The sequence below is a fragment of the Artibeus jamaicensis genome, unplaced genomic scaffold, assembly GCF_021234435.1.
Source record: "Artibeus jamaicensis isolate MK-2021 breed Jamaican fruit bat unplaced genomic scaffold, CSHL_Jam_final contig_477, whole genome shotgun sequence".
In the NCBI taxonomy this organism is placed as follows: domain Eukaryota; kingdom Metazoa; phylum Chordata; class Mammalia; order Chiroptera; family Phyllostomidae; genus Artibeus; species Artibeus jamaicensis.
In genome coordinates this window covers 3,988,246-4,012,644 of record NW_026521854.1, presented here as the reverse complement: position 1 = coordinate 4,012,644, position 24,399 = coordinate 3,988,246, and the positions used below count along the sequence as shown (strand labels likewise).

Sequence of the window (24,399 nt, the reverse complement as noted above, 5' to 3'; positions counted from 1 at the left end):
CAAACACACCAGAAGGCTGGGATAGGCCCTGTGGTGGGTGTCTCGCCCCGCCTCTTCTGCCATCTCTCTGACAGCTGCCTTACTCCCCTGCGTGGGGCATGGACGCCCAACCTGGGAATGCCATTGGGTTGCTTTGGGACCTCAGTTTTCAGAAGAGATTCATACCCCTTTGTAACATGTATTTTTGGCCCTCATACTTTTCAGAGCCCTGGGTGTTGGAAACATGCTTGTTTTATTTAATCTCTGGTGCGTTTCTCGTTCCTTTACCCAGAACTTGAAGGACAGGAAGGGTGGTAAAGACTGGACCAATTCTGACAGCCCCATTGGAGATGGGATTAGGAATCCCTAACAGATGACACAATGTCTGAAAAATACCCACCTTTAACCAAGAAACACAAATATAAAGGGTTATTACAAAGATGACAGGGTTCTGAGGGAAATTTTGCAAGAGATAATATTATTTTGAAATCTCTTGGAAAATGAGAGTAACATCACCCATCCCTTACCCACCTGGAGCACTGTAATTGTAGGGTGAGGGTAATAGACTGAGAAAAACCCAGGGCCTAGCTAGTCTCTTTGAGAGCAGCAGAAACAATCTGCCCGTTCTGGCTGTGCTTCAGTGCATTCTTTTCCCCTTGCTACCCAGCCCTGAAGGGCAAGCTGCCATCCAGCCTTGGGTTCTTCTTGTCACCTGCTCCAGAGATTGTCTGCTTTCTTTTCCAAGAACCCGGCCATCACGGGCAGTTTCTCCCTGGGATCTGCACAGTGGGATGTGGTGCCCCTCCCCTTGCAAATGCAGACCCAGGGCCAGCCAGGTACCAGTCATGGCCACAGGTACTAACTAGCTACAGCTCTGGCCAAAGGCCCTTCGTTTTGGCCCCCTAGACCCAGCTGGCAGCCGGCTTAGCTGCAGAGGAAATAATACTGGTGTCCAGCGGAACAAAACAATGAGAGTTTAATGGGTGGCTTATTTTCTCAAGAAATTAGCATTTTTAAGGCCTGATAGCCATCTCGATAGGACTCTCTCAAGTCCAAAGAAATTTCTAAGACAGTCCTCAAACAAAAACAAACATTTCTCTCTGCTTTGGGTTAAGAAATCTGTCCCCTTCAAGAGCCCGATCATTTAGGGCAGTGGTGTGATGTGCAGTTCGAAAAGTGTTAATATGGTTTATTAGGCATGGGAACAGGAAGTTTTGTTTCTTTGGCCGGTGGCAAATTACAGAAGAGCCATCATCTGGGTGCGTCTCCTAGGGTGTATTTCAGAACTGGGTTGGGGAGGGAAGAGAAGCTGTTTATATTAACCAGATGTATTAAAATAGACACATGCATGCCAGGTGAGCAGCAGCCTTACTCCTAGCGGGTGGTAGGTAGGTTGTGAGAACTTCCCACATAACGGGCGTGGGGGTGGCGGGGAAGTCCTAACGGAGGTTTCTTTCCCCAGGAAGAAAAAGCCCATGCGGCCTCCGTGAGTGAAGAAGGCAGTTCACCTCCCACTTAGGAGATGACCCTGAGGGAGCTCAGACAGGAGCTGGGATTTCAGCGAGCTAGGGTCTCAGCCCAGGGCCTCGAGGCGCAGCAGGGCACTGACACGCCCTGGCCGGCCCGGCGCGGGCCCGAGTCTGGCCCGCTGCGGGCGGGCCCGTGGCTCCCGCACGTAGCCCTCCGGCGGGCCAGGTCCCCACGTGGCAGGCCCTGGGGAGCGCAGGGTGGGGCGGCAGCCGGCGGGGCGGGGCGAGGCTGACGCGCAGGGTATATAGCCGGGCATGCGCGGCGTGGCGGGGACGGACGCAGGCCGGGGAGCCAGGGCGAGCGGGCTGCTAGCGCGGACGCCAGAACGGAGCCGTTGTCGCCGCCGCCGCCGCCACAGAGCGCCCTAGCACCTGGCTTGTGAGTTTGCGCGGGCTCGGCGGTGTCCGCCCCACCTTCAGGTGAGAGGCGGAGGGCGTGCAGGCCGGGCCGCGCCGGGAGGCAGGGATGCGGCAGCGCGCCTCCGGGCTCGGGTCACCCGTAGGGATGGGGGTGGGGGCCCGGCCGCAGTCCCCGAAGCCTCGGACCGGACCGGAAAGCCGCTCCCGAGGACCCGCACACGGGCCCGGACGCCGCCTGGGGGCGACACCTGGCCAAGGTGCCACTGCGAGGTTATAAGAGAGGGGAAGAGAGGTCGCAGCTGCGGTCCAGTGAGAGCGCGTGAGGTGGGAGCCAGAGAAGGTCCCAGAACGTGGAAAGCCGCGCTGCAGCCTCGGGGAAGCTTCCTGGAGCTTGCCGAATCGAGGACAGAAAAAGTGGGGAGGAGATGGGCAGCCGTTGGGGCGTCTGGGATGGGGCACTGGTGTCCGGACTTTGCCTTCCAGCAGCTGTAGTCCCCACCCCACCCCACCTCAGCCAGATCATCCTAATTGAAGAAAAATCACGCAAATCTTCCTGCTGGCCGGTATGGAGATGGAGAACTGCGAAGGAGGGACTAAGCTACCTCCGACCTAGCTTGCCTCGCAGGCAGGGATTTTTAGCTATTTTTGGTCCGTACCGACCAACTTAGGTGGTCCGGTTTAGGCTGCCCTCTCTCGGATGGTTATGGCAATAGGACAAAACAGGCATCCAAGCAGTTCGCCATGTGATCCTGAGGTCCAAGTAAGCCAAGAAAATTTCTTCAGCTCTAAATCGTGGCTACAGTTTTGAGGATCTAGTGTCTGCCAGGGCCTTGGTGTTTGAGAGAACTGTGCGCATGGTTCGTGAGGGGCATGAGGAGGTGGGGGCAGGGGCAGCTCTGACCGGACTCTTCCTCCAGGAGCCACCCTGGGCTTGGGTTTGCCTTTGGTCACTCCTCCCCAGGAAACCCAGGCTGCTTGGAGAGGCTGCTGGGTGGCAGTGATGATGGTGCACAGAGGGGACTGGCCTGGCCACACTGTGCCACCTCAGCTCCTCACTCTGTCTACTTTCGTGGAAAGGGGTCAGTGCTGAGGTCAGACTAGATCCCTTGTCTCTTATCCATTGATCCTTATCTCTTAAAACAAGGGCCGTAAAAACCGAGAGGAGCTTAGTGAAGCAAGAGAAAGAAGGTCTAGAATCATAACTTGTAGCAGGTGGAATTAAAAAACACATATTCTATTTCCTCTTGGAGACCCAGGTGAGTTTTTCATAAATTGTGTGGGAATACAATTTCCAGGAGATAGACTAGTGCTTCTTCCTGCCATCGGCTCGCAGGTTGACTAGAGAGCAACAGACACAGGATGGCTGGTGTTGTCATTTGGGCAAGAAGAACTTTCATGATTCAGTGTGGTCGTTCATCCCTCAGTACATGTCACAGGCCCCAGTCTGGTTGGCTCTGCACTGGCCAGGGCAGGATGCAGAGAGGGCTTTCGGCCCAGCTCCATCCAGCACACCTGTGGTTGGGCAGGGGGTACGTTCACACATGAAGAATGAGGTAGCAGTGCAGCAGCAGCCCCAGTGTTGTGTTCAGTTGAGTTTGGAAAGAACAGCACTCTGCCAAAGGTGGTGGTGGGAGAGTGTCGGGCTTTTGAGCCCGGTGAATCTGTGTTCAAATCCTGGCTTCGTCACTGCTGGACCTGTTTCCGCTGCCCTTCAGCCTGTTGTGATTGTGCCTGGAGGGAGTAGTAGTCTCCCCACCCCTTCCTCCTCTGCAACATCACAGTAACCTCTGCTGGGCGGAGTAGCTGACTTAGGAGTCCAGAAGGAGAGAGTGTGTTGGGTTGTAGGAGTGGGATGCAGGGCGGTCCATCTCACTGACTTGCTGGGTCAGCCTCTTTTCTGTGGCCTGCCGGGATTGTTCCACAAGTTCGCTGGGCAAAGGAAAAAGGTTTTTTGTCCCCTCACCACCATTAAGTTTTGGGAGCTACTCTCATTTTTTCAGGTAATGGAAACACTTCTCTTCGGGGCTGATAAAAAGGCAGGAAGGACTGACTGTGAGCAGGTGCAATATATATCAGTCACTGGACTGCTTCTGTTTTCACGCCCTTCCCTCCTCTGTCTTTCCTTCCTTGCTTCAACCTACTCTCTTCCGAGAGGAATCTTAATCCTTGTCCAGTGTTTATAGGATCTTGGGAACTAAGCGTTAGTAGTGCTGTGAATATGTGTGGGAATGGGGGCCTTCTCCCCACTCTTCTGGGATAATTCAGCCTGTTTGCTCTCGATGCCTGAATCCAGTCATGCTGGGGCATTTCGCAGAACCACAGACTATTGGATGTTGAGCTGGAGGGACTTTGGGAAGCTTCGAGTGTTTTACAACCAAAGAAATGGGATCTGGAGAGTTTAACGGGTATCCTAAATTACCTTGCTTGCTAGCGGCCAAGAGGCTTGATGGCAAAGACCAAAAAAAGGGTCCATTTTGATTCCTAAAAATGAAATTGCTGATGATCCTAGTCTTTTCTTTGAACATGTGAAGAGGAAGGAGCCACTTACAGAAGCTTCTCCGGGAGAAGTCCTCTACTTCCTCCTCTTTCCAGACTCCCTGGGGACCTGGGAGGGTAGAGAGTGTGGATGAGGAAGGGTCAGGCCACAGGACCCCAGCCAGGACTCACTAGATGTCTAGAGAGGACTTCTCTGACCTCGAGGCTGGTGGGCTGGCAGAGTGCCGGCAGATAAGGAGTCCAGAGTCTGCTGCCAGCTGGGGCCTCGTGCTCTCCTCCCAGGAGACAAGCAGGGCAGCCTCGCCACGGTCTCCACGCCTCAGCTGCTTCATCCCCACCCTTACCGTAACAATCGGGGCGCCCAGGGGGGCCCTTTGTTGGGCCCAGCTGAGATCCAGAGGCACAGATCCTTGTGGGCTCTTGGGCCTCCCACCAAGCCGGGAGGAAGGGCGGCTACAGAACCAGCCTGAGAGGGAGCTTGGCATGACCAGCCATGGGAAACCAATTCCCTGCCTTGGAAACTGGAGATCTGACTGCGTTCCAAGGCCTCCTACCTTTCTCTGTCGTCAGGCCCTGGCGAGGTGGGGGTTTGCTGGAATGAGGCGACTGTCCTGACTTTATTACTGGGGGTTCCTAGGGGCTCTTAGTCAATGTACTCAGTATTAGTAGTTAATAAACATCAGCCGAAAGTCGGGGATAAAAAGAAAAGTCCATGTTTTAAATAATTGATTTTACCTTTAAAGTGTGTGCATATATTTTTATTTGCCAAAACTTTGATTCAGGGCCAAGGCCTTTTCTTTGGGTCTCCACATCTCCTAATGAGACTTGAAAATTGTATATAAAAATCACACCATGTGTATCACCTGCAGTTTCTCATTTTTTTTTAATTTTAATTTTTTTAGAGAGAAGGGAGGGAGAAAACATCAGTGTGTGGTTGCCTCTCATGCATCCCCTACTGGGAGCATGGCCTGAAACCCAGGTGTGTGTCCGGACTGGGAATCGAACCTGCGACCCTTTGCTTCGAAGGCCCTTGCTCAATCCACTTAGCTATACCAGCCAGGGCTAATTTCTCATTTTTTAGTTACATGTTTTCCAGTAGGCCACATATTCACATAGCTCAAAGATGAAAAGGCTAACAGTGTAAAAGTTTAGAAAGTCACATACATGCCTTGGCTGGGTGGCTCAGTTGATTGGAACGCCATCCCATACACCCATAGGTGGCAGGTTCAGTCCCCCTTTGGGGTGCACACAGGAGACAATTGATCAATGTTTTTCTCCTTCTCTCTCTCAAATCAGTAAATATATCTTATGTGAGGATTTTAAAAAAAGTCACATACACTATTCAGTGAAACATCTTAGTCATGCTACAAGTTTGCATTTCAGACACATTGTTTAGCATATCTTATTTTTACCTACCAACTATACCGACTATATTACATCTTTCCATATTTGCACATGGAGTACTTTTATCATCCTTTCATTATAACTTCATGTGATTCCGGAATGTGGAAGTACAGTCTATTTCTAATCAGCTTTGTCGCCTCCCTCTCCCCCTCATCTGGGTTGTTTCCTGGCTCTTGTCATTACGGTGTTGCAGTGAAAACTGCACAATTGGTGTTTCTTACGTGTGCAAATGTAACCGAAGAAGAAATTGCAGAAGTGGAAATGCTGGGGAAAGGATTTATACATCTGTTAATGTTCATTAAATAAATAAAGCAAGAATTCACAAGACATTTGCAAACTAGCCCACATGCAGAATCCTAATTTTGTAAGACACAAACCTAACTTAATCCTTTTTTTTCCCTCTGTAACACATCCTTCTAGGTGAGCAATTCTTAAACTTTTTGATCCTAGGATTCCTTAATGTTGTCTTTGCTTATGTGGCAAAGACAATGGGTATATCAATATACCCATTGATATTTATCATGCTAAAAATTATTTAAAATTTTTTGAATTGATTTTAGAGAAAGAAGAAGAGAGAGAAAGAAATATCAGTTTGTTGTTCCACTTATTTGTGAATTTATTGATTGATTCTTTTATGTGCCCTGACCCAAGATCGAACCCCCAACCTTGGTGTATCAAGGACAACGCTCTAATCCACTGATCAACCCATCCAGGGCTATCATACTAAAAATTAAAACAAATTTAAAAATAGTTATTAATGCCCTGACCAGTGTGGCTTGATTAGGTGTCATCCCACAAAGCGTAAGGTCGCCAGTTCCAATCTTGGTCGGGGCAAGTGCCTGGGCTGTGGGTTTGGTCCCCTGACGGGGCGTGTACAAGAGGCAGCCACAAATTGATGTTTCTCTCATACTGATGTTTCACTCCCCCTCTCCCTCCCTTCTTCTCTCTCTAAAAATGAATAATCTTTAAAAATATATATTCATTCATTTAAAATAACAAAAATAAGGTCATTGCATATTAGCATAAAAAAGTATATTTTTATGAAAAATAACTTCCAAAATAAAGTTTTTACACTTATAGATCTTCAAGATTTTGAAAATAATTATTGGTAGATAATGAAAAGAATTATAACAGGTATGATGGAAAGTTGATGATAAACACTTAGTTGAATTCCTGAGAATAAAATGAGTTAATCTCTGTAAGAAAAAATATATATTTTTTTCTTTTAAAAACATTTTTTTAATTTTTAAATTTTTTTATTTTATTGATTATGGCATTACATTTGTTCTGTTCCCCCCCTCCATTCCCCTCCACCCTGTACACCTCTCCCCCACCATTCCCCCCCTTTAGTTCATATATTTATACCCTAAACTTCTATCTTATAAATTTCTAGAAAACTCAAAAGACTATGTGGCACACATTTATCCCACTTCTGGCAACTTCTGAAAAGTGAGAATGAAAAAGTTTTTACCACCTTAATATAATAATAGAAACCGCTTTTGCCTTGCAGGCCCCTGACCAGGCCTTGGTGACTCAGGTGTCATCATGCGTCCCAGATCACAGTTTCAGCACTGCAGGCATAACAGCACTTCCTTTAATTTTGTGGGAGTCAAAACTTCTTTCCAAGCCCTGGCTGGTGTGGCTCAGTGGATTGAGCACTGGCCTGCAAACCAAAACTTCTTTCTGCATTTCTCTTTCTCTTACTATTGAACCTACTTATAATCATAAAACCAGCAGAAGTGGCATTAAAGTCTGGGGAACAGGCAGCACAGACCCCCCAGTCAGTGAACTCTCGGCTCGTGGCAGCAGAGGGGCTGTGCACAGCGGGGAGGTACAGGAGGATTGGGGGCACTGTCCAGCCTGTGGTGCTCAGCTGAGATGGCCTCTACTCTTCGAAGGCCTCAAAACACTGTCTCTCTTCCAAAGCTGCTTGTAAAACACGTGTGGAGGTGAGCTGAGTACACACGGGAAGTTAATGCTGTCTAGGGGCATTCATTCCATTGAGTGAGACAGACAAGACACATTTAAGGGTGTTGGAGCAAGGGAAGGCCACCGGGGACAGGAGTGGTGTGGGAAGGCTTCCTGGAGGTGGAATTAAGCCAAGCCTTGAAAGCTAGGAGGAAAAGAGAGAAGGAGGACAGGAGTCCTGACAAGAGTTGTGTGACTAATGAACTACATAAAGATGTATATTCCTGAGACAAGGGTGGTCTTCATTCCTGGCCAGAGTGGCTGGTAGAGGGACAAGTGATGTGGCTCAAAATTTAGGTTGGGCCCTGGCTGGTGTGGCTCAGTGGGTTGAACACCAGCCTGTGAACCCAAAGGTCACGGATTTGATTCCCAGTCAGAGCACATGCCTGGGTCGTGGGTTGGTCCCTGGTTGGGGGTGCGTGAGAGACAATTGATTGATGTTTCTCTCACATGAGGATGTTTCTCTCCCTCTTTTTGTCCCTCCCTTCCTCTCTCTGTAAAAATAAATACAAATTTAAAAAAATTTTTTTAAAGAAGAAATTTAGGTTGGGTCCAGCAACTCTGAAGGGCTCGGGTCTAAGGTACCAAGAGTGTCTGTTTCCGTATGGAAGACTTGTTGCTCTATTTCAGCAGCCCTTTGTCTCGGGGTCCAAACTGTTCCCCCCGAGAGCAGCTCCATTGGCCCCAGACCAATACCCTTTGCACTAGCAGCCCACCTGTTCCAGCCTCTTCCCTCTGGTCATCAAACAATGCCCACTGACTGTAAAGATGCATATAGAGAAGCATGGGAGAGAAAATCTGTGATCCTTCAACCCTGAAGCAACCTCTGTTAATTTACTCAGCCATTTCCTTTGGTTGTAAATGTTTTATTTTGTACTAATTTTAGGCTTAAAGAAACATTGTAAAAAAAACATAGCAGAGTGCCTTTCTATCCTTCACCCATAGGTTAGTTACCAAGAACAGGAAATCAGCACGAGCACATTAGCCACGGGCCATATTTAAATCTCACCAATATTTCGCCCTGGCTGGGTGGCTTGGTTTGTTGGAGCGTCTTCTCGTACACTAAAAGGTTGCAGGTTCAGTCCCTAGTCGGGGTATCTGTGGAAGGCAAATGGTCAATGTTTCTGTCTCACATCAATGTTTCTCTCTAAAATCAATAAAAACATCCTCAGGTGGGGGTTAAAAAATAAATAAATTTCACCAGTGTTTGTATGAATATCCTTTTTCTGTTCCAGGATCTGATCCACAGTCCCACACGGCATTCAGTTACTGTTTATCTTTAGTCTCCTCCGACCTATAACAGTCCCTCTTGCTTTCTTTCTTAGAATGAGGTCATGCATTTTTGGCAAGACTATCACAAAAGTGGTGTTGCATCCTCTTCAGAGCATTGGATCGGGGCATGCGGGGTGTCAGTGTGTCTCAGGCCTGGTGCTGTTTTCGTGGATCGCTTGGTCAAATTGGTGTCCACTGGGCTTTCATATTGGAAAAGCTGCTGCTCTCGTCCCAGTTGAATCCTTCTCATGCTTCAGATCACTTTTGCCAGGAGGAGCCTGTGCCTCTAAGGGTTCACCTGATGAGTTCTGGCCCATCCAGAATAATTTCCCTATCTGAAGGTCAACTAAATTGGTGGACTTACACTAGCAGAATGCTTTTGCTAGATAACGTAACACAATGACAGGAGCGATATCTCATACGTATGGGTCCTGCCTACTCCTGAGGGAGAGGGTCACTGGTGGTGATCTTAGGATTCTGCCAACTGCTGCATGAGATCCAAGGTCTTCATCTTGGCACAAAATGTTAGTTTCCTGGGGCTGTCTGAAGAAATTGGCACAAACCCGGTGGCTTAAAACAGTAGAAATTTATTCTTTCTTTCATAGTTCTGGAGGCCAGAAGTTCAAAATCAAGGTGCCAGCAGGCCGTACCCCCCCTCCCCCCGCAAAAGCTCTAGGGGAGAATCTTCCCTTCTTCCAGCTTCTGGTGGGTGGCTGCAGGTGTTCCTTGGCCAGTACCAGGAACCCCCCCCGCCCCCCACATCTTCGCCTTTGTCTTCACATGGCCTTCTCCTCTGTGTGTTAGTGTCCAAATCTCCTTTCTCATGTGAAGATACCAATCACTGGTATCTTAACTAATTAGGTATATCTGTAAAGACCCTGTTTCCAAAAATATCACCTTCTGCAGTCTTGGACAGATGTGGATTCGGGGAACGTTATCCAACCCAGCGCACTCAGGGTGTTAGGGGACGGCCTTTGTAAACTGGTTCTTGGAGCTGCGCCAGAGTGGCAGATTACTTTTTACACCTAAGACAGAAAGCAGGCCTGGCTGCTGTTGAGCCGAGGGCCTATCCTCAGGCTGCCTGCTCCCCTCATGTTGAAACAGATCTGAGAAGCAAGTAGGTAGAAATACAAAGCTTACAAAGCTGGCTCCCGAGGCCCTGCCTTAGGGTCCAGACCTGCGACAGCAGCAGCTTGCCTCTGTGCGGTGAGTGTCCTTTTCCCTGCAGGCTGGGCCCATTCACAGGAAAGGGGGAGCTGACTTCAAAGAGTTCGGATAGGTCACAGGATGTTGTAGGTGGCCCGTGTCTAGTCCAGCAGCGCTGAAATGTCAGACCAGTGCCCTGAAGGAGTGCGAGGCTGATCGCAGTACAGATACTGGATCTCACCCAGGAAGGTCTGATTCAAAAGAACCGAGACGGGGCCCTGTCCCTGGGGCAGCCAGGTCAGCGCTGGACTCCACTCCAGACTCCAAGTGCAGGTCCTTATGGGAAGCGTCAGGCCTTCCCTTTTTCCTAACCAGGTTCAAAGATGAACTTTGTTCCGAAAGCATTACATGCTCATTATAGAAAATACAGATGAATAAAAAGATAAGGAATCACTAAACTTACTGTGGGTTTAACAGTGTATCATACAGGTTTTAGCCTTTTTCTGTAAATGCACACATTTTAGGGAAAGGTGTGCTACTGTACAGAGTTTCGTAAGTTCTTGTTTTTCATTTAGCACACAGGCGACTTTCCTTATCGTTTTTCCAGGTGACTAGCATTTGCTGAGCAATTACTATACATCAGGTGCTATTCTTTATACTCAGCATCTCATTTAATTTCCTTAATTGCTGTGAGGAAGGAACTGTTAGTAGCTTTTTTTCCTCTAAATTAGGAAAATACATCCTTTTGAGGTTGGGTCTTGACCCAAGCCTTGCAGCTGGTCAGTGTGGGTTCAGGATTCACACTGGGGCCTAACTCAGAGCCTGAATTGCTGTCTCTTCTCAAAGAGGTGTAGCTGGGGGGGAGGGTCACCTGGCATTAGCGACCCCTCCCACTGCAGGTTTCACTGTGGGGAGCACCGAGACGGCACACTCTGTGGGCAGGGACTGTTGTCTGTGGTGCTCACTGCATTTCCCCCTGGCACTCAATGGGTATTTGTTATTGTGCATTCACGTCCCTACATTGTTAAAGCCAAATTCCTACATTCAGATCAGTTCCATGGGATGAATTCCCAAAGTGAAGTATTGGGACTTAAGGAGGTGATTTAAAACTTGAGGTTCCCCCCCACCGAAAGAATAAATGCACGAGGATAGCCAAAATCAATTTTAAAAAGAGAGTAGGGAAGTTGGAATTGGTTTAAATAACAGAAAAAACAGTAATAAAGAAAAAATAGCTCTGGTCAGTGTGGCTTGGTTGGGCGTCATCACACAAATGGAAAAGGTCACCAGTTCAGTTCCTGGTCGGGCGCATGTGGGAGGTGACCGATCAGTATTTCTCTCTCACATCTCTGTTTCCACCTCTCTTCCTTCCCCCCTCTAAAATCAAATCAAAAATAAATATTAAAAAAATAAAGTGCGATGTTGGCACCGGATAGATAAGTGGAACACAGCAGAGACATCCAAAAACATACCTCAATATGTGTAGAGCCACCAACAGTGGTATTATTTCTTACCAATTGTGGGATTTTGAGGAAATCTACTTAGACTCAGTGTAAACTACTTGCTGTAGTTTGTAAACTACTTGCTGAATGTTAACATGCCTTTTGTTTGAATGTTTCTGAAACAGGGAGGTGTCTCCTTGATGGACACTGCGGCTTTCCCCACTCACGAAAGCTGTCGCCGGGGCTTATGGTTAGGGCAGTATTGCAGAACGTGTCTCTCACACTCATTGAGAAGCTGAACTGAGATACGGAGGCACACTGCTCAGCACAGGGCCTGGCAGGCGGTAGTAATCCTGGCAGTTCTCGTACAATTAAGGACGAAAAGATAATGGATCAGTTCCAGGGGTGTTTGGGTGTAAACAGCAGCATCTGGGCGATGCTGGTGGGGAGACAGCCTGTACAGCAGCGTGGGAGGCCCGTGTTCCCACACAGTGAGCCTCTAGGAGCCGGGTTCTCGCCAGCGGATCTGTCTGCCGTGCCGTCCTTCACACAGTGGACTTTGTTCTCATGGTTGTTGCTCTGCAGCCTGTACCTCTGAGCAGGAAGGAGGAAGGGACAGAGGTGGCACCCATGATGTGTACTTACTGGCAGTGGCTGGACCAGCTACCTGTGGCCTCTGGGAGCAAAGGACATAGTCGACTTTACCTATCTTTCTTTCTTTTTTATTTTTTTATTTTTATTTGTTGATTTCAGAGAGAGGGAGAAACATCGATTTTGTTGTTCCACTTATTTACCCATTCATTGGTTCACCGGTTGTTTCTCACATGTGCCCGGACTCGGGCGATCAAACCCACAACCTCGGTGCATCGGGGAGCGACTCTCTGGCCAACTGAGCCCCCGGCCAGGGCCCTGTACCCCTATTTCTGACCTTTTATAGACTCCACAGTTGAGGTTTACAAGGAAAATTGACATTTCATTAAACAATATTTGAGAATCGGCTGTTTTAAAAAAGTTAGATTCTCTTTCTCACACTGTGCCAAAATTAAATTCTACGTGAATTAGAAGTTTACATTTTTTTCAAGGCAAGAAAATATGTGCGTGTACTTCTGTAATTCAGGGTGGGAAAAGTTTTTCCAGTCATGCTACTAAAAACAGAAACCTTAAAAGTGCAATATATTTACCTCTTTTTGTTTTAAGATTTCATTTACTTATTCTTAGAAGGGAATGGAGAGAGAAACATTGGTATGTGAGAGATGCACCCATTGCCTCTTGCACACCCCCAGCTGGAAACCAGCCTGCAGCCCAGACATGTGCCTTGTTGGGAATCACACTGACGACCCTTTGCTTCATAGGCTGTCACTCAAGCCACTGAGCCACACCAGCCAGGGCTGATTTCTTTAAAAACTTTTTCAGTAAAACCAGTCAACAAAATTAAAAGGCAAATGATTAGGAAGATACCTGTAATATGTGACAGAAGCTTACTGTTTCGTTAGCCCATGCAGTGAACTCATACATACTGGTAAGAAAAATGAATGTATGGTGGCAAAAGATGGGCAAAGGACCGCAGCAGGCAACTGTGGAAGGACTGTGCATGTCGGCAAACCTGGAAGTGACGAGTCACCCTGGTGGTCAGAGAAATGTCGATTAAGGGAATCACGAGAGTCATTTGTAACCAGTGTGGCCAAGTGTGGAACACTTTCAGTACTTGGCGTGGACAAGGAGCTTATGGATCGGGCATCCTTATACACAGCTAGTGGGATTATTAAAATAGTCGGACCTTCAGGGGATAGTTTAGCAAATTGTGTCGTAAGTTCTTCGGGAACATTTGCTGCCCTGGGGGGCAGGGACTGTTCCCCAGCCAACTTGCTCCCGGATCTCTCAGTCTCTTCTTCTGGGAAGATCCCCTTCACCCCCTCACCCCTTAGGGCCTTTCCCTGTGCCCTGCTGACTGGGAGGCGCGGGGGTGGCAGCCAGCTCCCCTGGAGGGCTCCCGCCACCCCCAGGACGGCTGGGCTGCCCTCCCAAACCACTGTTTCTTCTGTGTCTTTTACTGGAAGCCTGAAAGGTAGGCTCGTGTGAGAGAAACAGGGTGGCATGTGTACGTCCTTTTAGTCAAGAGTCCTTTAAATCACAGGGAGCAGGCCGAACCGTTGCGCTGTCCTTTCCTGGAAGCCGGAAGCCTCCGGGCCAGGCCTAAGGGACTGTCATTTTCTCCTTCGGGGCAGCTGGCCCCGCTTTTCCTCCCAGGAGGTGAGCCACAGGTGATTGGCCCCGGCGTCCCATGCCGCCTTTGTCCTCCTTTCCCTGGCTCACTGGTGCTGTGTGCTGAGCTCTCCAGCCGGGGCCCAGGGACACTGATGGGCAGATACGCATTTCTGTGCTGACCATTTCCCCAGTGTTGGAGATTTTCCGTCTGCGAGGCCCTGCAAGGTCTCGGGAGACCAGGTCCCTGGGGCAGCAAGCCCTGGCTGTTCTCATCAGCTTTCCCAGAAAGGTGCAACAAGCACAAAGTCACCCATCCCCCAGACTCGGGCCACTGGCCAGGGCGTCCTGTAGGGCAGCCAGACCAGCAGCAGGAACAGGGATTCTGTCCCGGTCCTTGCTCCCCCTCAGCCCCCACCCCCGCATGGGCTGCCCCCAACATCCAGCAGACACAGCAGAGGTACCTCCCACAGCAGAGGCCTTGACCCTGGGTAAACCCTGGTGTGTGCACAGCGCTGCTGGCCAGATCAGCCTGTGACCTTGGCTTTCCTCAACCACTCCCCCTTCTGGGCAGCAGCCTGGGAGCCCCGCCCCGAGGCGGTTCAGGATGTGTGTCATTGGTGAGGGAGGCTGTGAGCAGTGCGACCAGGACTCAGAGTTTCCATGAGCAGCTGAGAAATTCTAGAAACAGCCTGTTCTTTGGGGCTTTCCTTTCCTCTCCTGCCCCTGCCGCCAGGGGAGAGTGAGTGTGTTATTTTCGGCAGGACTGTCAGAGGGCTGCCTGTCCCTGCACTGTGGTTTCAGGGTGGAGGGCAGGGGAGGCCGCCTGCCTGGGCCTGCCCCTCTGCCACCACCTCCCTCCTGGAACCCCTACGCCACCTTTAAGTTTTTTTTTTTTAATTTTTTTCTACCTTATGTATTGTACCCCAATTCCAGACCAGCTTCTCCGGGGTCATCGATTCTATTGGAGCTTCAGGAGAAGGGGTCCTGCCCCCTGAGAGTGCTTGTAGTTCAGCTGGGGGCAGGGGCAAAGCATGGTAACGTTGAAACTGAGGGGTGGGCAGGGGAATTAACTCGCTAGCTCAGCAGATCTCCCTCCTCCAGGCCCTGCAGGAGGGAGGAGAGGCCAAATCTCCACTGCTGTGGAGCTTACAGTCTGGTAGGAGGGGACAGATATCAACTATGTCAACAAAAGAAAAATACTATTTTAGAAAGTGTTAATAGGCTAAGAAGAAAATACACCCAGGTGGTTGGGATTCTGAATGACTGGGAATGGGGCTCTTTTTTCTTTTTGTTGTTGTTTAACCAGGTGGCCATCTGCGTGGAAGAGGTGACATTTGCACTGAGAGACCTGGTATGAAGGCCTAGGGGAGGAGCACTGTAGGCAGAGGGAACATCACGTGCAGAGGTCCTGGGGTCAGAACGCCCTTGTGTGGTTAGGGTGAGCAGGATGGCGGGGCAGCTGGCCCCAGGGAGGGAGGGCTCAACTAGAAGGTCAGTGGGGTCAGCAAGGACCAGATGTCACCGTGATTTAGAGGACAGAAACAGGAGATCAGATTTTATTCCAGTTACACTGGGGAGCCATTGGAGGGTTTAAAGCAAAGGAAGTGCTGTGATCAGATTCGTGCTTTAAAAGGATGACTGCTGTTGAGGCTCCACTGAAGATTCGGGCACTCCACACATGTCTCTGTTACACGAACAGAGAAGGAGCCCTGACAGTGTGGGGGTAGGTGCCCGTGGAAGCTGGAAGGCTGGTTAAGCGATTTTATTTCAGCTAGATTTTCAACATGGCCTCTGTCCACAGGCCCTGTGTGGTCTGTCAGCTGCACAAGGAAGACTGGAGCGGGCTCTCGTCCTCAGGCCCTGCAGACTGCAGTTGCTCCCAGACCTTCCCAGAGGAGAGGACGTGAGGAATGAGTTGAGTTCATTGTCAGCATCGCCTCAGTTTGTTCACTTTGTCGTATGTGACTCCTACGTCAGGACGGGCTCGCTTATTCACCTGCTATCCTGCCAGTGGGCTCTCGGGTTGCCTGCAAGGCTTTTGTCTTGGGCAAGGTGCTGCCATAAGAATTCTCCTGTGCATCTCTAGTTCTCTCTCTGTTTGGGGAGAAAGTCACCCCCAGCAGAGCATTCTGAGTTGCAGGCGAGAATCAGAAACCCTTCCCAGGTAGCACTCTGATTGCCCCTGGGGATCGGTGTTAACCAGGGAGGCAAGCCCTTAAGTCTGGGGAGAATGTTCATCCGGTTTTAATAGGCAGCAGTTCGTAGGAGGCAGGGGAGTGGCAGGGCAGTGGAGATGTGGCACCAGTTGTTGTGTTGTTAGCGGAGTTGCTGCTTCTGCACCGCTGTGCCCATAGCCCTGACCGGGTGTTTTGGGCTGAGGAAGGGCCCCTCTGCCCATGCGGGTCTTTTTCTGGCCCTGTTCCATATCCAATTGTGACAGGAGCCAGAGACCTAGATGCCTTTGCTCTGGAATCCACCTGTGAGCACTCTCGACAGCCTCTCTCCAGAGCCGTGGCCGTGGCAGAGATGGGAGGGCCCGCAGGGCACGGGTTCAGGTCCTCGTGCTCTCCCTGCACCTTGGACAGGAGGAGCTTTGGGAAGGCACCGTGGCCCCAAGTACTGCACCTGCAGTGAGATCTGTCCCAGCCGTTCTGCAGCCTCTAGAGAAAGCATGGTGTATCTGTTCTACATGCATTTATATTTACAGATTCATGTGGCAAGTACTTATTTAGACCTTACCAGCCTCCTAGGCTTGTTACGAAACAACCGAGAAAGTCAGCTGGAAGTGTTGGAACTGTCGCTCTAAGACAGTACACCCTTGAGACAGAGTGGTAGGATTCCGAGGAAGGTGAGACTCCTTCCCAGGCGGGGCGGGGCATGAGCCGGGGAGGGAGGGTTCGGGGTAGGTCAGGTGGTGCTTCTTTCTGCAGGTCATCCTTTTTTATTTTTAAACATCCAGGCCCTTCACACTTGTGGGGAGGGTGCTTGGAACACATGCAGAAATGCTCAGCTTTCTGCCAGATGCTTCTAACAGATGTTAGTTGGACGTCCTAGTCCTGTGGGTGGGTGTGGAGACAGGAAGGGCAGGAGTGGGGCATTGTGGATGCAGCCCAGGGTCCAGGGCAGGAGAATAACGGCAGGTCAGAGGGGAGGGTGGCAGGAGCCTAGCTGGAGGGCCGCTTGACCACCAGGTGGACGGGAGTGATGCATTTCTTTGGAGTGTTTCTGATGCCCACAGCACCGAGGGCTGCGGTGTGTGTGTCAGCAGGAGAGTGATTTCATCCCGCAGTGCGGCGTGGACCGGAGGGGTGTGGCACTGGGTGTGAGTGGCACCCGACAGTGGCTGTAGTGGTTTCCCCGGAATCCGAGGGAGGGGGGTGCTGTGGTCACTTAGGGAGGCCCACAGTGAGGGGCAGGGATGGTCCCCCCAGGGATCTTGGGCCAGAGATTGAGCCATTTGGGAAGTTTGGACAGGGGCAGGGAAATGGAGGAATTATGATTCAGGCATGCAGTTACTCAACGCCCTTTCCTGCCATCTCTCTCACTCCAGTTTGGAAATCTGGTATTTTTCTCTCTTTTTCCCAGTAACCTTTATGGGAATCAGGCCCATTTATTGCTCTGCTGGTAAATATTTATGGTCACTGAGAAATTGAAAGTGCAGCCCATTCCTTTCTCCTTAGGGCCCCGGCCACACGCCGGTGAGCAGCGGCCACCCTGGATAGCAGGGCCCTCGCTGCCGTCTTTGGTGAAGAAGCCCAGAGCTCTCCCGAAAGCACTAGGTCTTCCCTGAGAGCAGTGGTCCTCAGGCTTCTGTGGGGACCACGGTCACCCGGAGCACTTTCTGAAACCCAGATGGCCTCCACCCCCAAGTTTCTGATGCAGCTGGTTTGGGCGAGGCTGAGAATTTGCTCTCCCAAGGTCCCAGGTGGCGGTGTGCTGCCGTCCAGGGAGCACACTTTGAGAACCACTTCCCTGGAGAGAGAACCGCAGAGAACTCAGCGTCTCAGCTGCAGAGACAGCTGTGGTCAGAGTCTTCGAGAAGGAGTTGGGGGCTTGAGCTGGCTTAGGGTTGGGAAAGCTACGGGGGAGGTAGTGGTGCAGGAGGGCTCTGAGGCAGGGGAGGGGGAATGGGGGTGGCCGTGGGTGGGCTGGCCATGGGGCAGGTGGAGGCTTTGCTGCAGGTCCAGCTGTGGGGCTGCCCTGGGGCCTGGCTTCTGGTAGAGAGGGAGGTTCGCTGCTGCCGGGGAGCCAGGCGTGCCTCTGCCTGCTGGCGCTCACGTCTCATCACGTCCACTGTCCAGGAAGGGCCTCCCAGAGGGAGCCTGGGCTCAGGGATTCTTCTTACCTGTTTTGGGAAGAAGGGAGCACAGAAAGACTTCTTGTGAGAAGCCCTTGTTGGCAGATGCCCCCAGAGTGTTGCTGCCAAGGCGTTGGAGTTGGCATTTATAAATGGCCCTCCTGCTACAGAAAGAGAGGTACGTAGACTTGTCTCAGCCTGATTTAGGAAATGATGGGGGTGGACTGGTTCTCTCAAACTCACTCTGATACTTTGGGTCTTGAGAACAGTGGTGGGGCTTGTTTCTCTCCTTGCAGCCACTAAAGAGAAGCCTATTCAGTTCTGTCATGGAAAACTCAGCCCCCAGGCTGGGGCGGGGCAGGGCAGGGCAGGGTAGGCGCCCCAGGCTGGGCTGAAGCTGGGAGGAAGAAGCCTTGCTCTTCAGACAACGCCGGGTGCTGTGTTCCCCACCTGGACACCGCAGAGCTTCCTGGGTGGTCCCAGCTTCTGTTTTTGCCCACCTTGAGTCTGTTCTCCACGCTGCAGCCACATGGTTACTCTATCTCCGCTGAAAGTGATCCCCACTGCCTTCCAGATGAAGTCCAGTCACCTGACCATGGCCTACAGGCCACCCCTGCCCTGGTGCCTGCCACATCCTCTCGCGTCTGCCTGGCAGCACGGGACTCTGAAGTTGTCAGATGCGCATGTTCACTGAGTCTTTCCAAACATAGCTGCCTCTTCCCGTACTGTCCACTCACCTGGCCCACCTTTACTGCCCTTCAGGTATCTGCTGAGATGTGTCTTGTGGGAGGAAAGAACCTAGCGCCTGACCCCCTGGCACTAGGCTTGCCTGCCCCACTGTGTTCTCCGCAGCTTCCTGTGCTCCGCCTCATCCCAATCCGGGGGTGGTGGGGGGAGGGTGGGCTTGTTCACCAGGCGCCCACATGCAGGAAGCTGTGCCGTTTACTCTTGTCGTCCTGGCATGTGTATTAACAGTGCCTCCTTTCACTATCAAGTATGCTACTGTGGGTAATAAATTATAGTGCAGCCGACTAGACAAGGAAAATCGAAAACTCTACTTTCTAGACATCCTGGCACTAAAGTTCCCAAGGCAGCTTGGATTCTGCCAGTTAGCTGCCCTTAACCTGGTCTGAAGTGGGTGGCCATCCCCTTCCTCCAGATGGGCCCTGGGACATGGCGTTTTGCTGGTGCGGATCGCAGCCGGGGCAGCACGATTCTGCAGCAGGCCACTTCTTTGGGCCTCGGCTTCCTGCCGGTGGCAGGGCCCTGGCTCCTCAGCAGCCTGGCTCTGCACTGGGACCTGGGGAGCAGCTCCTGGAAGCTCAGTCTAGAGGTTGTTTCTCCAGCTTTCCTGATGATTCTCAAAGCTGTTCGCTACCCTGTGCGAAGTTCCTTCCTGCTCAGAATGCCTGACTGAGCCCGATCAAAGCATAACCCTGTTGTCCTCGTCCTTGCAAGTCACTTGTTGAACTGGCACCGGCCCTGCCTTGCGAGGGCGCCTGCACAATTCCCGGTGTGAAACGGGCAGGCAGGGGTGTTTGTTAAAGGAATGAACTCTTGGACTGAGTTTGTAAAAGGCTGGTAGGTGTAGCCAGCTTTTAGTTCAATGAGTATAAGTCACATTGAAGGAATGGAGGTTGTTCTGTCTCAAGAAGCAGAGAATAATAAGGGTCCTGCTCCCTCCAGGGTTAACCTTGGTCTGTGGGCTCTGGAGAGTTAGAATGCCCGTGGGGGGGGGGTGCTGAGCTCCCTGTTGCTCAGCACACCCTGGGAGCAATGCAGACAGACATCAGTTCAAAAACAGGTTAGCCTTCCAACCTTCCTGCAGAAATTCTCTGTTTCTCCCCTCTGTGTTGCCAGGAAAGGGGAGGGGAGGGCCCTCCCTGCCTTCAAAGAACAAAAACCTGTTGGAGGGGCACCATGGGAGAGCAGGTAGTTAGGAGTCCAGAGTAGTTGGAGAAGAAAGCTCAAAGAATGGTCTAGGAAGGCCTCTTGGAAGAAAAGGTAACTGAGCTGCACTGAGAATAGGCAGGTGTAGGTGAGGGTGTAGGCTTGAGAACTTGGAGGACGTGGAACAGAAGGAACAGACCCAGTGTGTGCACTGTACACTGACCTTTGAGCCCTCTCATTTATCGGAGTCCCCTCACAGGTTGGGCGGAGCACAGTGTAATTGTGCTGGGGACACAGGGCAAGTTAGTGGCAGGCCCCACGTTTAAACCCCAGGGCTGCCCACCTTGCCATACTGTCTGATGATTTAGCCACTAGACCATCCATTTCACTTTATTATTTTTGACCCTGAATAGCAAGTCAGGGAGTTTTGCTTTCAGCGGGTGATGTAAGTGGTAGTTGTGAGTAGTGCCATCATTCCTAATCCACATGTTGGGCCCCGTGGCCTGACAAACAGGAATGGACTTAGAGGGACAGCAGCTCAGATTTTGCAACTGGGTGTCTGGGAAATGTTGCTGGATAATGATGAGAATAGTGGTGGCTCTTGCCGAGCCTCTGGTGGAGAGGGAGGCCCTGGGTGGGGCAGCCCTGGCTGGGGCAGCCCTGGCTGGCTCCCGCCCGCTGGGCTGCCTGACTCAGTCAGTTAGTTTTGGAAGACTTCTCTGCTTCGTCAACCTCGGGCTCCAGCTAGGACGGTGGAGCCAGGCTGCCGCACTCCCGTCCCCCCTGCTGGTCCTCGCTTGGGCTCAGCGGGTGGCTAAGTCAGCTGTCCCTGCCGTCTGCGCTGGCTGCCCTGGGCTGACCCCCCTCTCCCCTTTCCAGCCTCCCTGTCACAGCGCAGTGGGGGGCTCCGTAAATATGATCGGTGAGCCGGCAGGCTGCTGGTTCTAATTTTGTTCCTTGCTTCTTGGTCACTACCAGTGTTTTCTTTATGTTTCCTCGTCCCATCCCTCCCAGCAATGAGAGGTCTCAGGAGGGGAGAGGAAGTGGACTGCTGCCTTTAGGTGCCCCTGGCAGCCCTCCTGTACTGTCTGTCGAGATCTCCCACCCTGGGCCAAAGCTTGAGGCTGAGGTTCTGGGTGTGGGGTCCGGAGAAGAGAACACATCCTTTTGGGGCATGCTGGAGAGCAGTTAGGTGGGGGGGCCGGCAGAGGCGGGTGAAGAAAGGGCCCATTGAGTTCTGGGCCGCTTGGCTGGGCTTTGGAGCTGTCCCCGCCCGGCGGAGAGGAGAGAGGCCTGTGGACCGTGCTCATGAGGCAGGTGGGCCGTGTCGCTGGGTGACCAGCAACATGGCGAATGCACTCATTAGCTGTCGAATACTTGGCACTTTTTGGTTTTAACTTTATTAATTATTGCCTTTACCACCTCTAAGTTTTGCACCATATTTAGAAAATTCTAACGCCTTGATTATAAAATCAACCACGTTTCCATTTTCAGCAGTATGGATTGACTTTGCCATGAAAAATTAGGACATTCCCACTTTCACCTCTTCAGTCTCCTTTTGTCCCGTCTTTTGGTTGTTTTAATTGTTATTAAGTTGTCCATTTTTATAACATTTAGATTCTTCCTTATAACCATAATCCCCATAATTGTTTTATATATGTATATATATATTTTGTTGTTGTTGTCATTTTGGGAGGGTTTGTTTTCTATTTTTTATTTGAAGCAACTTATTGTTTACCATCAGTTGTCTTACCATGGTTTCTGCATTTCTGGGCTCTTTTATTTTTTTTAATAAACAATCTCTCTATTAATTAGCTGCATTTCATTTTATGTCATTCTCCTTCCACCAGCCCCCACCCTGGAAGGGGACTATTTCTGACTGTCATGCTTCGGAATTTTTGCCTATTGTCTTTATCAAATTCGTAGGGCATCTTAGATGGGCATCTTCTCTGTGGTTCGTATTTTCTTTCTTTCAGAATTGTGTAAACATTGTTGCATTTTCTTTTGCTACTGAATGTCCCCGTGAGGAAGGTGAGGGCATCCTGAGTTTTCTGCCACTGGAAAGAAGTTTTAGTATGTTTAGCAATTTTTATAATAAAATATTTCGGTGCAAAAAAAAAAAAGTATCCTCTGGATACCTAAAAAAAAGTCTCTTAACATTTCAGTAGCTTCACTGAACTTTGTGTGGAGCATCCGGCCTCACGTTTTTGTTAATACGGAATATGGCGTATTATTTCAGTCTCAGATTCTGTTCTCTCCCTTTCAGGGAACGCTTGTGTTACTTATCTAGGAAATGCCCTCCACTTCATTCTCAGGGTCTCTGCTGCAGGAACACCGGTGAGCCCCACGTGGGTGTCTTTGTCTGGTTACAGCCCCCGGCCCAGTAGTGACCTTACAGCCAACCCCCCACCGAAGGTACGACAGTGGCTCCATAGGATTGTAACGAAGCTGAGAACCTCCTGACGTTGTAGCGCAGTTAGTTGCCTGCAGTACAGTGTTCAGTACAATAACCTGCGGTGCGGGTTTATAGCCTAGGAGCTGTAGGGGGTAGAATCTTTCGCCCACAAATTTGTCGGCGTGGCATAACGATTATTTTAGGCTGGCAAATTTTAGGAAACAGCAGGCACAGGAGAAACGAGCTCTGAGAACCAAGTAGAAGTTACCCTCTGTGAAAAGACATTCCCATTTGTAAGCGAAGCCCGCCTTGGTGAGGGTGTCTCCCTCACTGTACAGGGAAGTGGGGGGCGGATGTGCGCTTATCTCCAGAAACTCTCACCAGCGTACAAGGCAGAGACCTGAATTTGCATAACAATTTTAACAACCTGACCCTGGTTTACCACACTTTTCCTGGCAACCTCCCTGCCTGTACCTGACTCTCCGCCATTGTCTTCAGTTGGAGGTGGTCATTTAAGGTGGTGCCTTCCCCCATTTTAGGTGATTTACTCAGTTTTCCTGGGTCTCTCCCATGTGTGCAGCAGATTATGTGTTTTTTTTCCCTTCTGTCAGTTTGTCTTTTATTACAGGGTGTCTCAGCCGAGAACCCAGACAGTACAGGGAAGTGATTTTCCCTCCCTGCCGAGCAATCTGTTGCTCTTGGGTAGGTGTGAGCGCACGCTGACGTTCACACCGTGACGAAACTGCCTGTTGCTAGGTGGTGCGTGGCTGCATTTGCATTCATTTGTCTCAGACTTCTGCGTCCGCTGTGGTGGCCTCAAACCTTCCTGTGCCAGTGCTTTTATTTTAAATTACTGACAGGATTTTGTTCTGCCTACTATGATTTACTGTTTAGTTCTTCAGTGATTTTGTTTTGTTAGCAAGCCTGCATCTCCTGTTACCTCATTTTGTCTTCGAGCTGGTCGGTGGCATCTGGTGTGCTGATTAAGTCACTCTGCAGTGTGCGCGGCCGTTGGGAGTTAGTTGGTGGCCTTTGTGCTGCCAGCCTGCTGTTCTTTTCCAGTTCCTGCTAGTGCTCTCTGGCTCTGGCTCCGCTGCCTCTAAAATAAGGCAGTGCCTTTCTTCCCGCCACGCTGCCGAGGAGGATTGTCCCCACCCCAGCCACAGCAGTGCTGACAGCTGGGTGTTTGTGACCTGTTCTTCGCAGCCTAAAGGAACGGTGATGGTGTGCAGACGGGGTGGGGAGGTGGGGCGGCTTCTGTTCTGGGGTTTGGGTAACAGCCCCCGTGGTATGGCTCAGCCCACTCACTTCGTCGCGTTCCATTTCTGCTGAGGGGGGAGAGTACTCACTGGAATTGGGCAGTTTCCCCCAATTCAGTATGTGACCTCGGAGCCCAGCCTTCTCTCAGAGAGTCAGCCCATTGTTCTTTGAATGGCACCCGCCTGTCGTTTTCCCAGCAGCTTTCCCACCACTCCTGTATTGGGGAGGAAAAGGAATTGGCCATTTGCTACTGTCCAGATTAGGGGGGAGTTAGTGAGGATTCTCCTGGTTCTGTTTTCATCACTGTGGCTCCTCCCCACCCCCTGCCCCACTGTGGCTGTTCAGCCTGGGAGATGAGCCGTTCAGGTGCCTCCCACATTCCTCTCCTCCCCTATGGTGTTGAAGTTACTGCATCACGGTTTGCCCGTTATCTTGTTGGGCTGCTCTAGGTGGCTTTTTTTTTTTTTGCTTGCTTGTTTTATACTATTTTTTTTTGTATTCAAGTGTTAATTACCAGGGGAAGGAAAATTTTGATTCCATTTCAGTTCTCCATCTTAACTCAGAAATCTTTATTTTTATAGTGTTTCAACATACTTTATCTTCCCTAATACTTATAAAATTACAGGTTGTTTTCTTCTTTCCAAATGGAGCAAACAGACCTGGTGAGACCAGTGAGTCGGACTTCTTACACCAACTCCACTGTCCTGTTGCCAAGGACGGCACGGCCCTGTTAGTAGCACCCCCTGCATCAAAGACAAA

The 24,399-nt window shown here is 50.5% G+C and overlaps 1 protein-coding gene across 2 annotated transcripts in view; it reads left to right on the top strand.

Moving 5' to 3' along the window:
- Positions 1 to 1,765: 1,765 nt before the first annotated feature.
- Positions 1,766 to 24,399, top strand: part of SLC39A14 (solute carrier family 39 member 14) — a 40,880-nt gene continuing 18,246 nt past the window's right edge. For both annotated transcript variants that reach the window (XM_037152617.2, XM_037152618.2), the window contains exon 1: positions 1,766 to 1,928. The gene's annotated coding sequence lies outside the window, so the exon portion shown is untranslated. The remainder of the gene's footprint in view (positions 1,929 to 24,399) is intronic.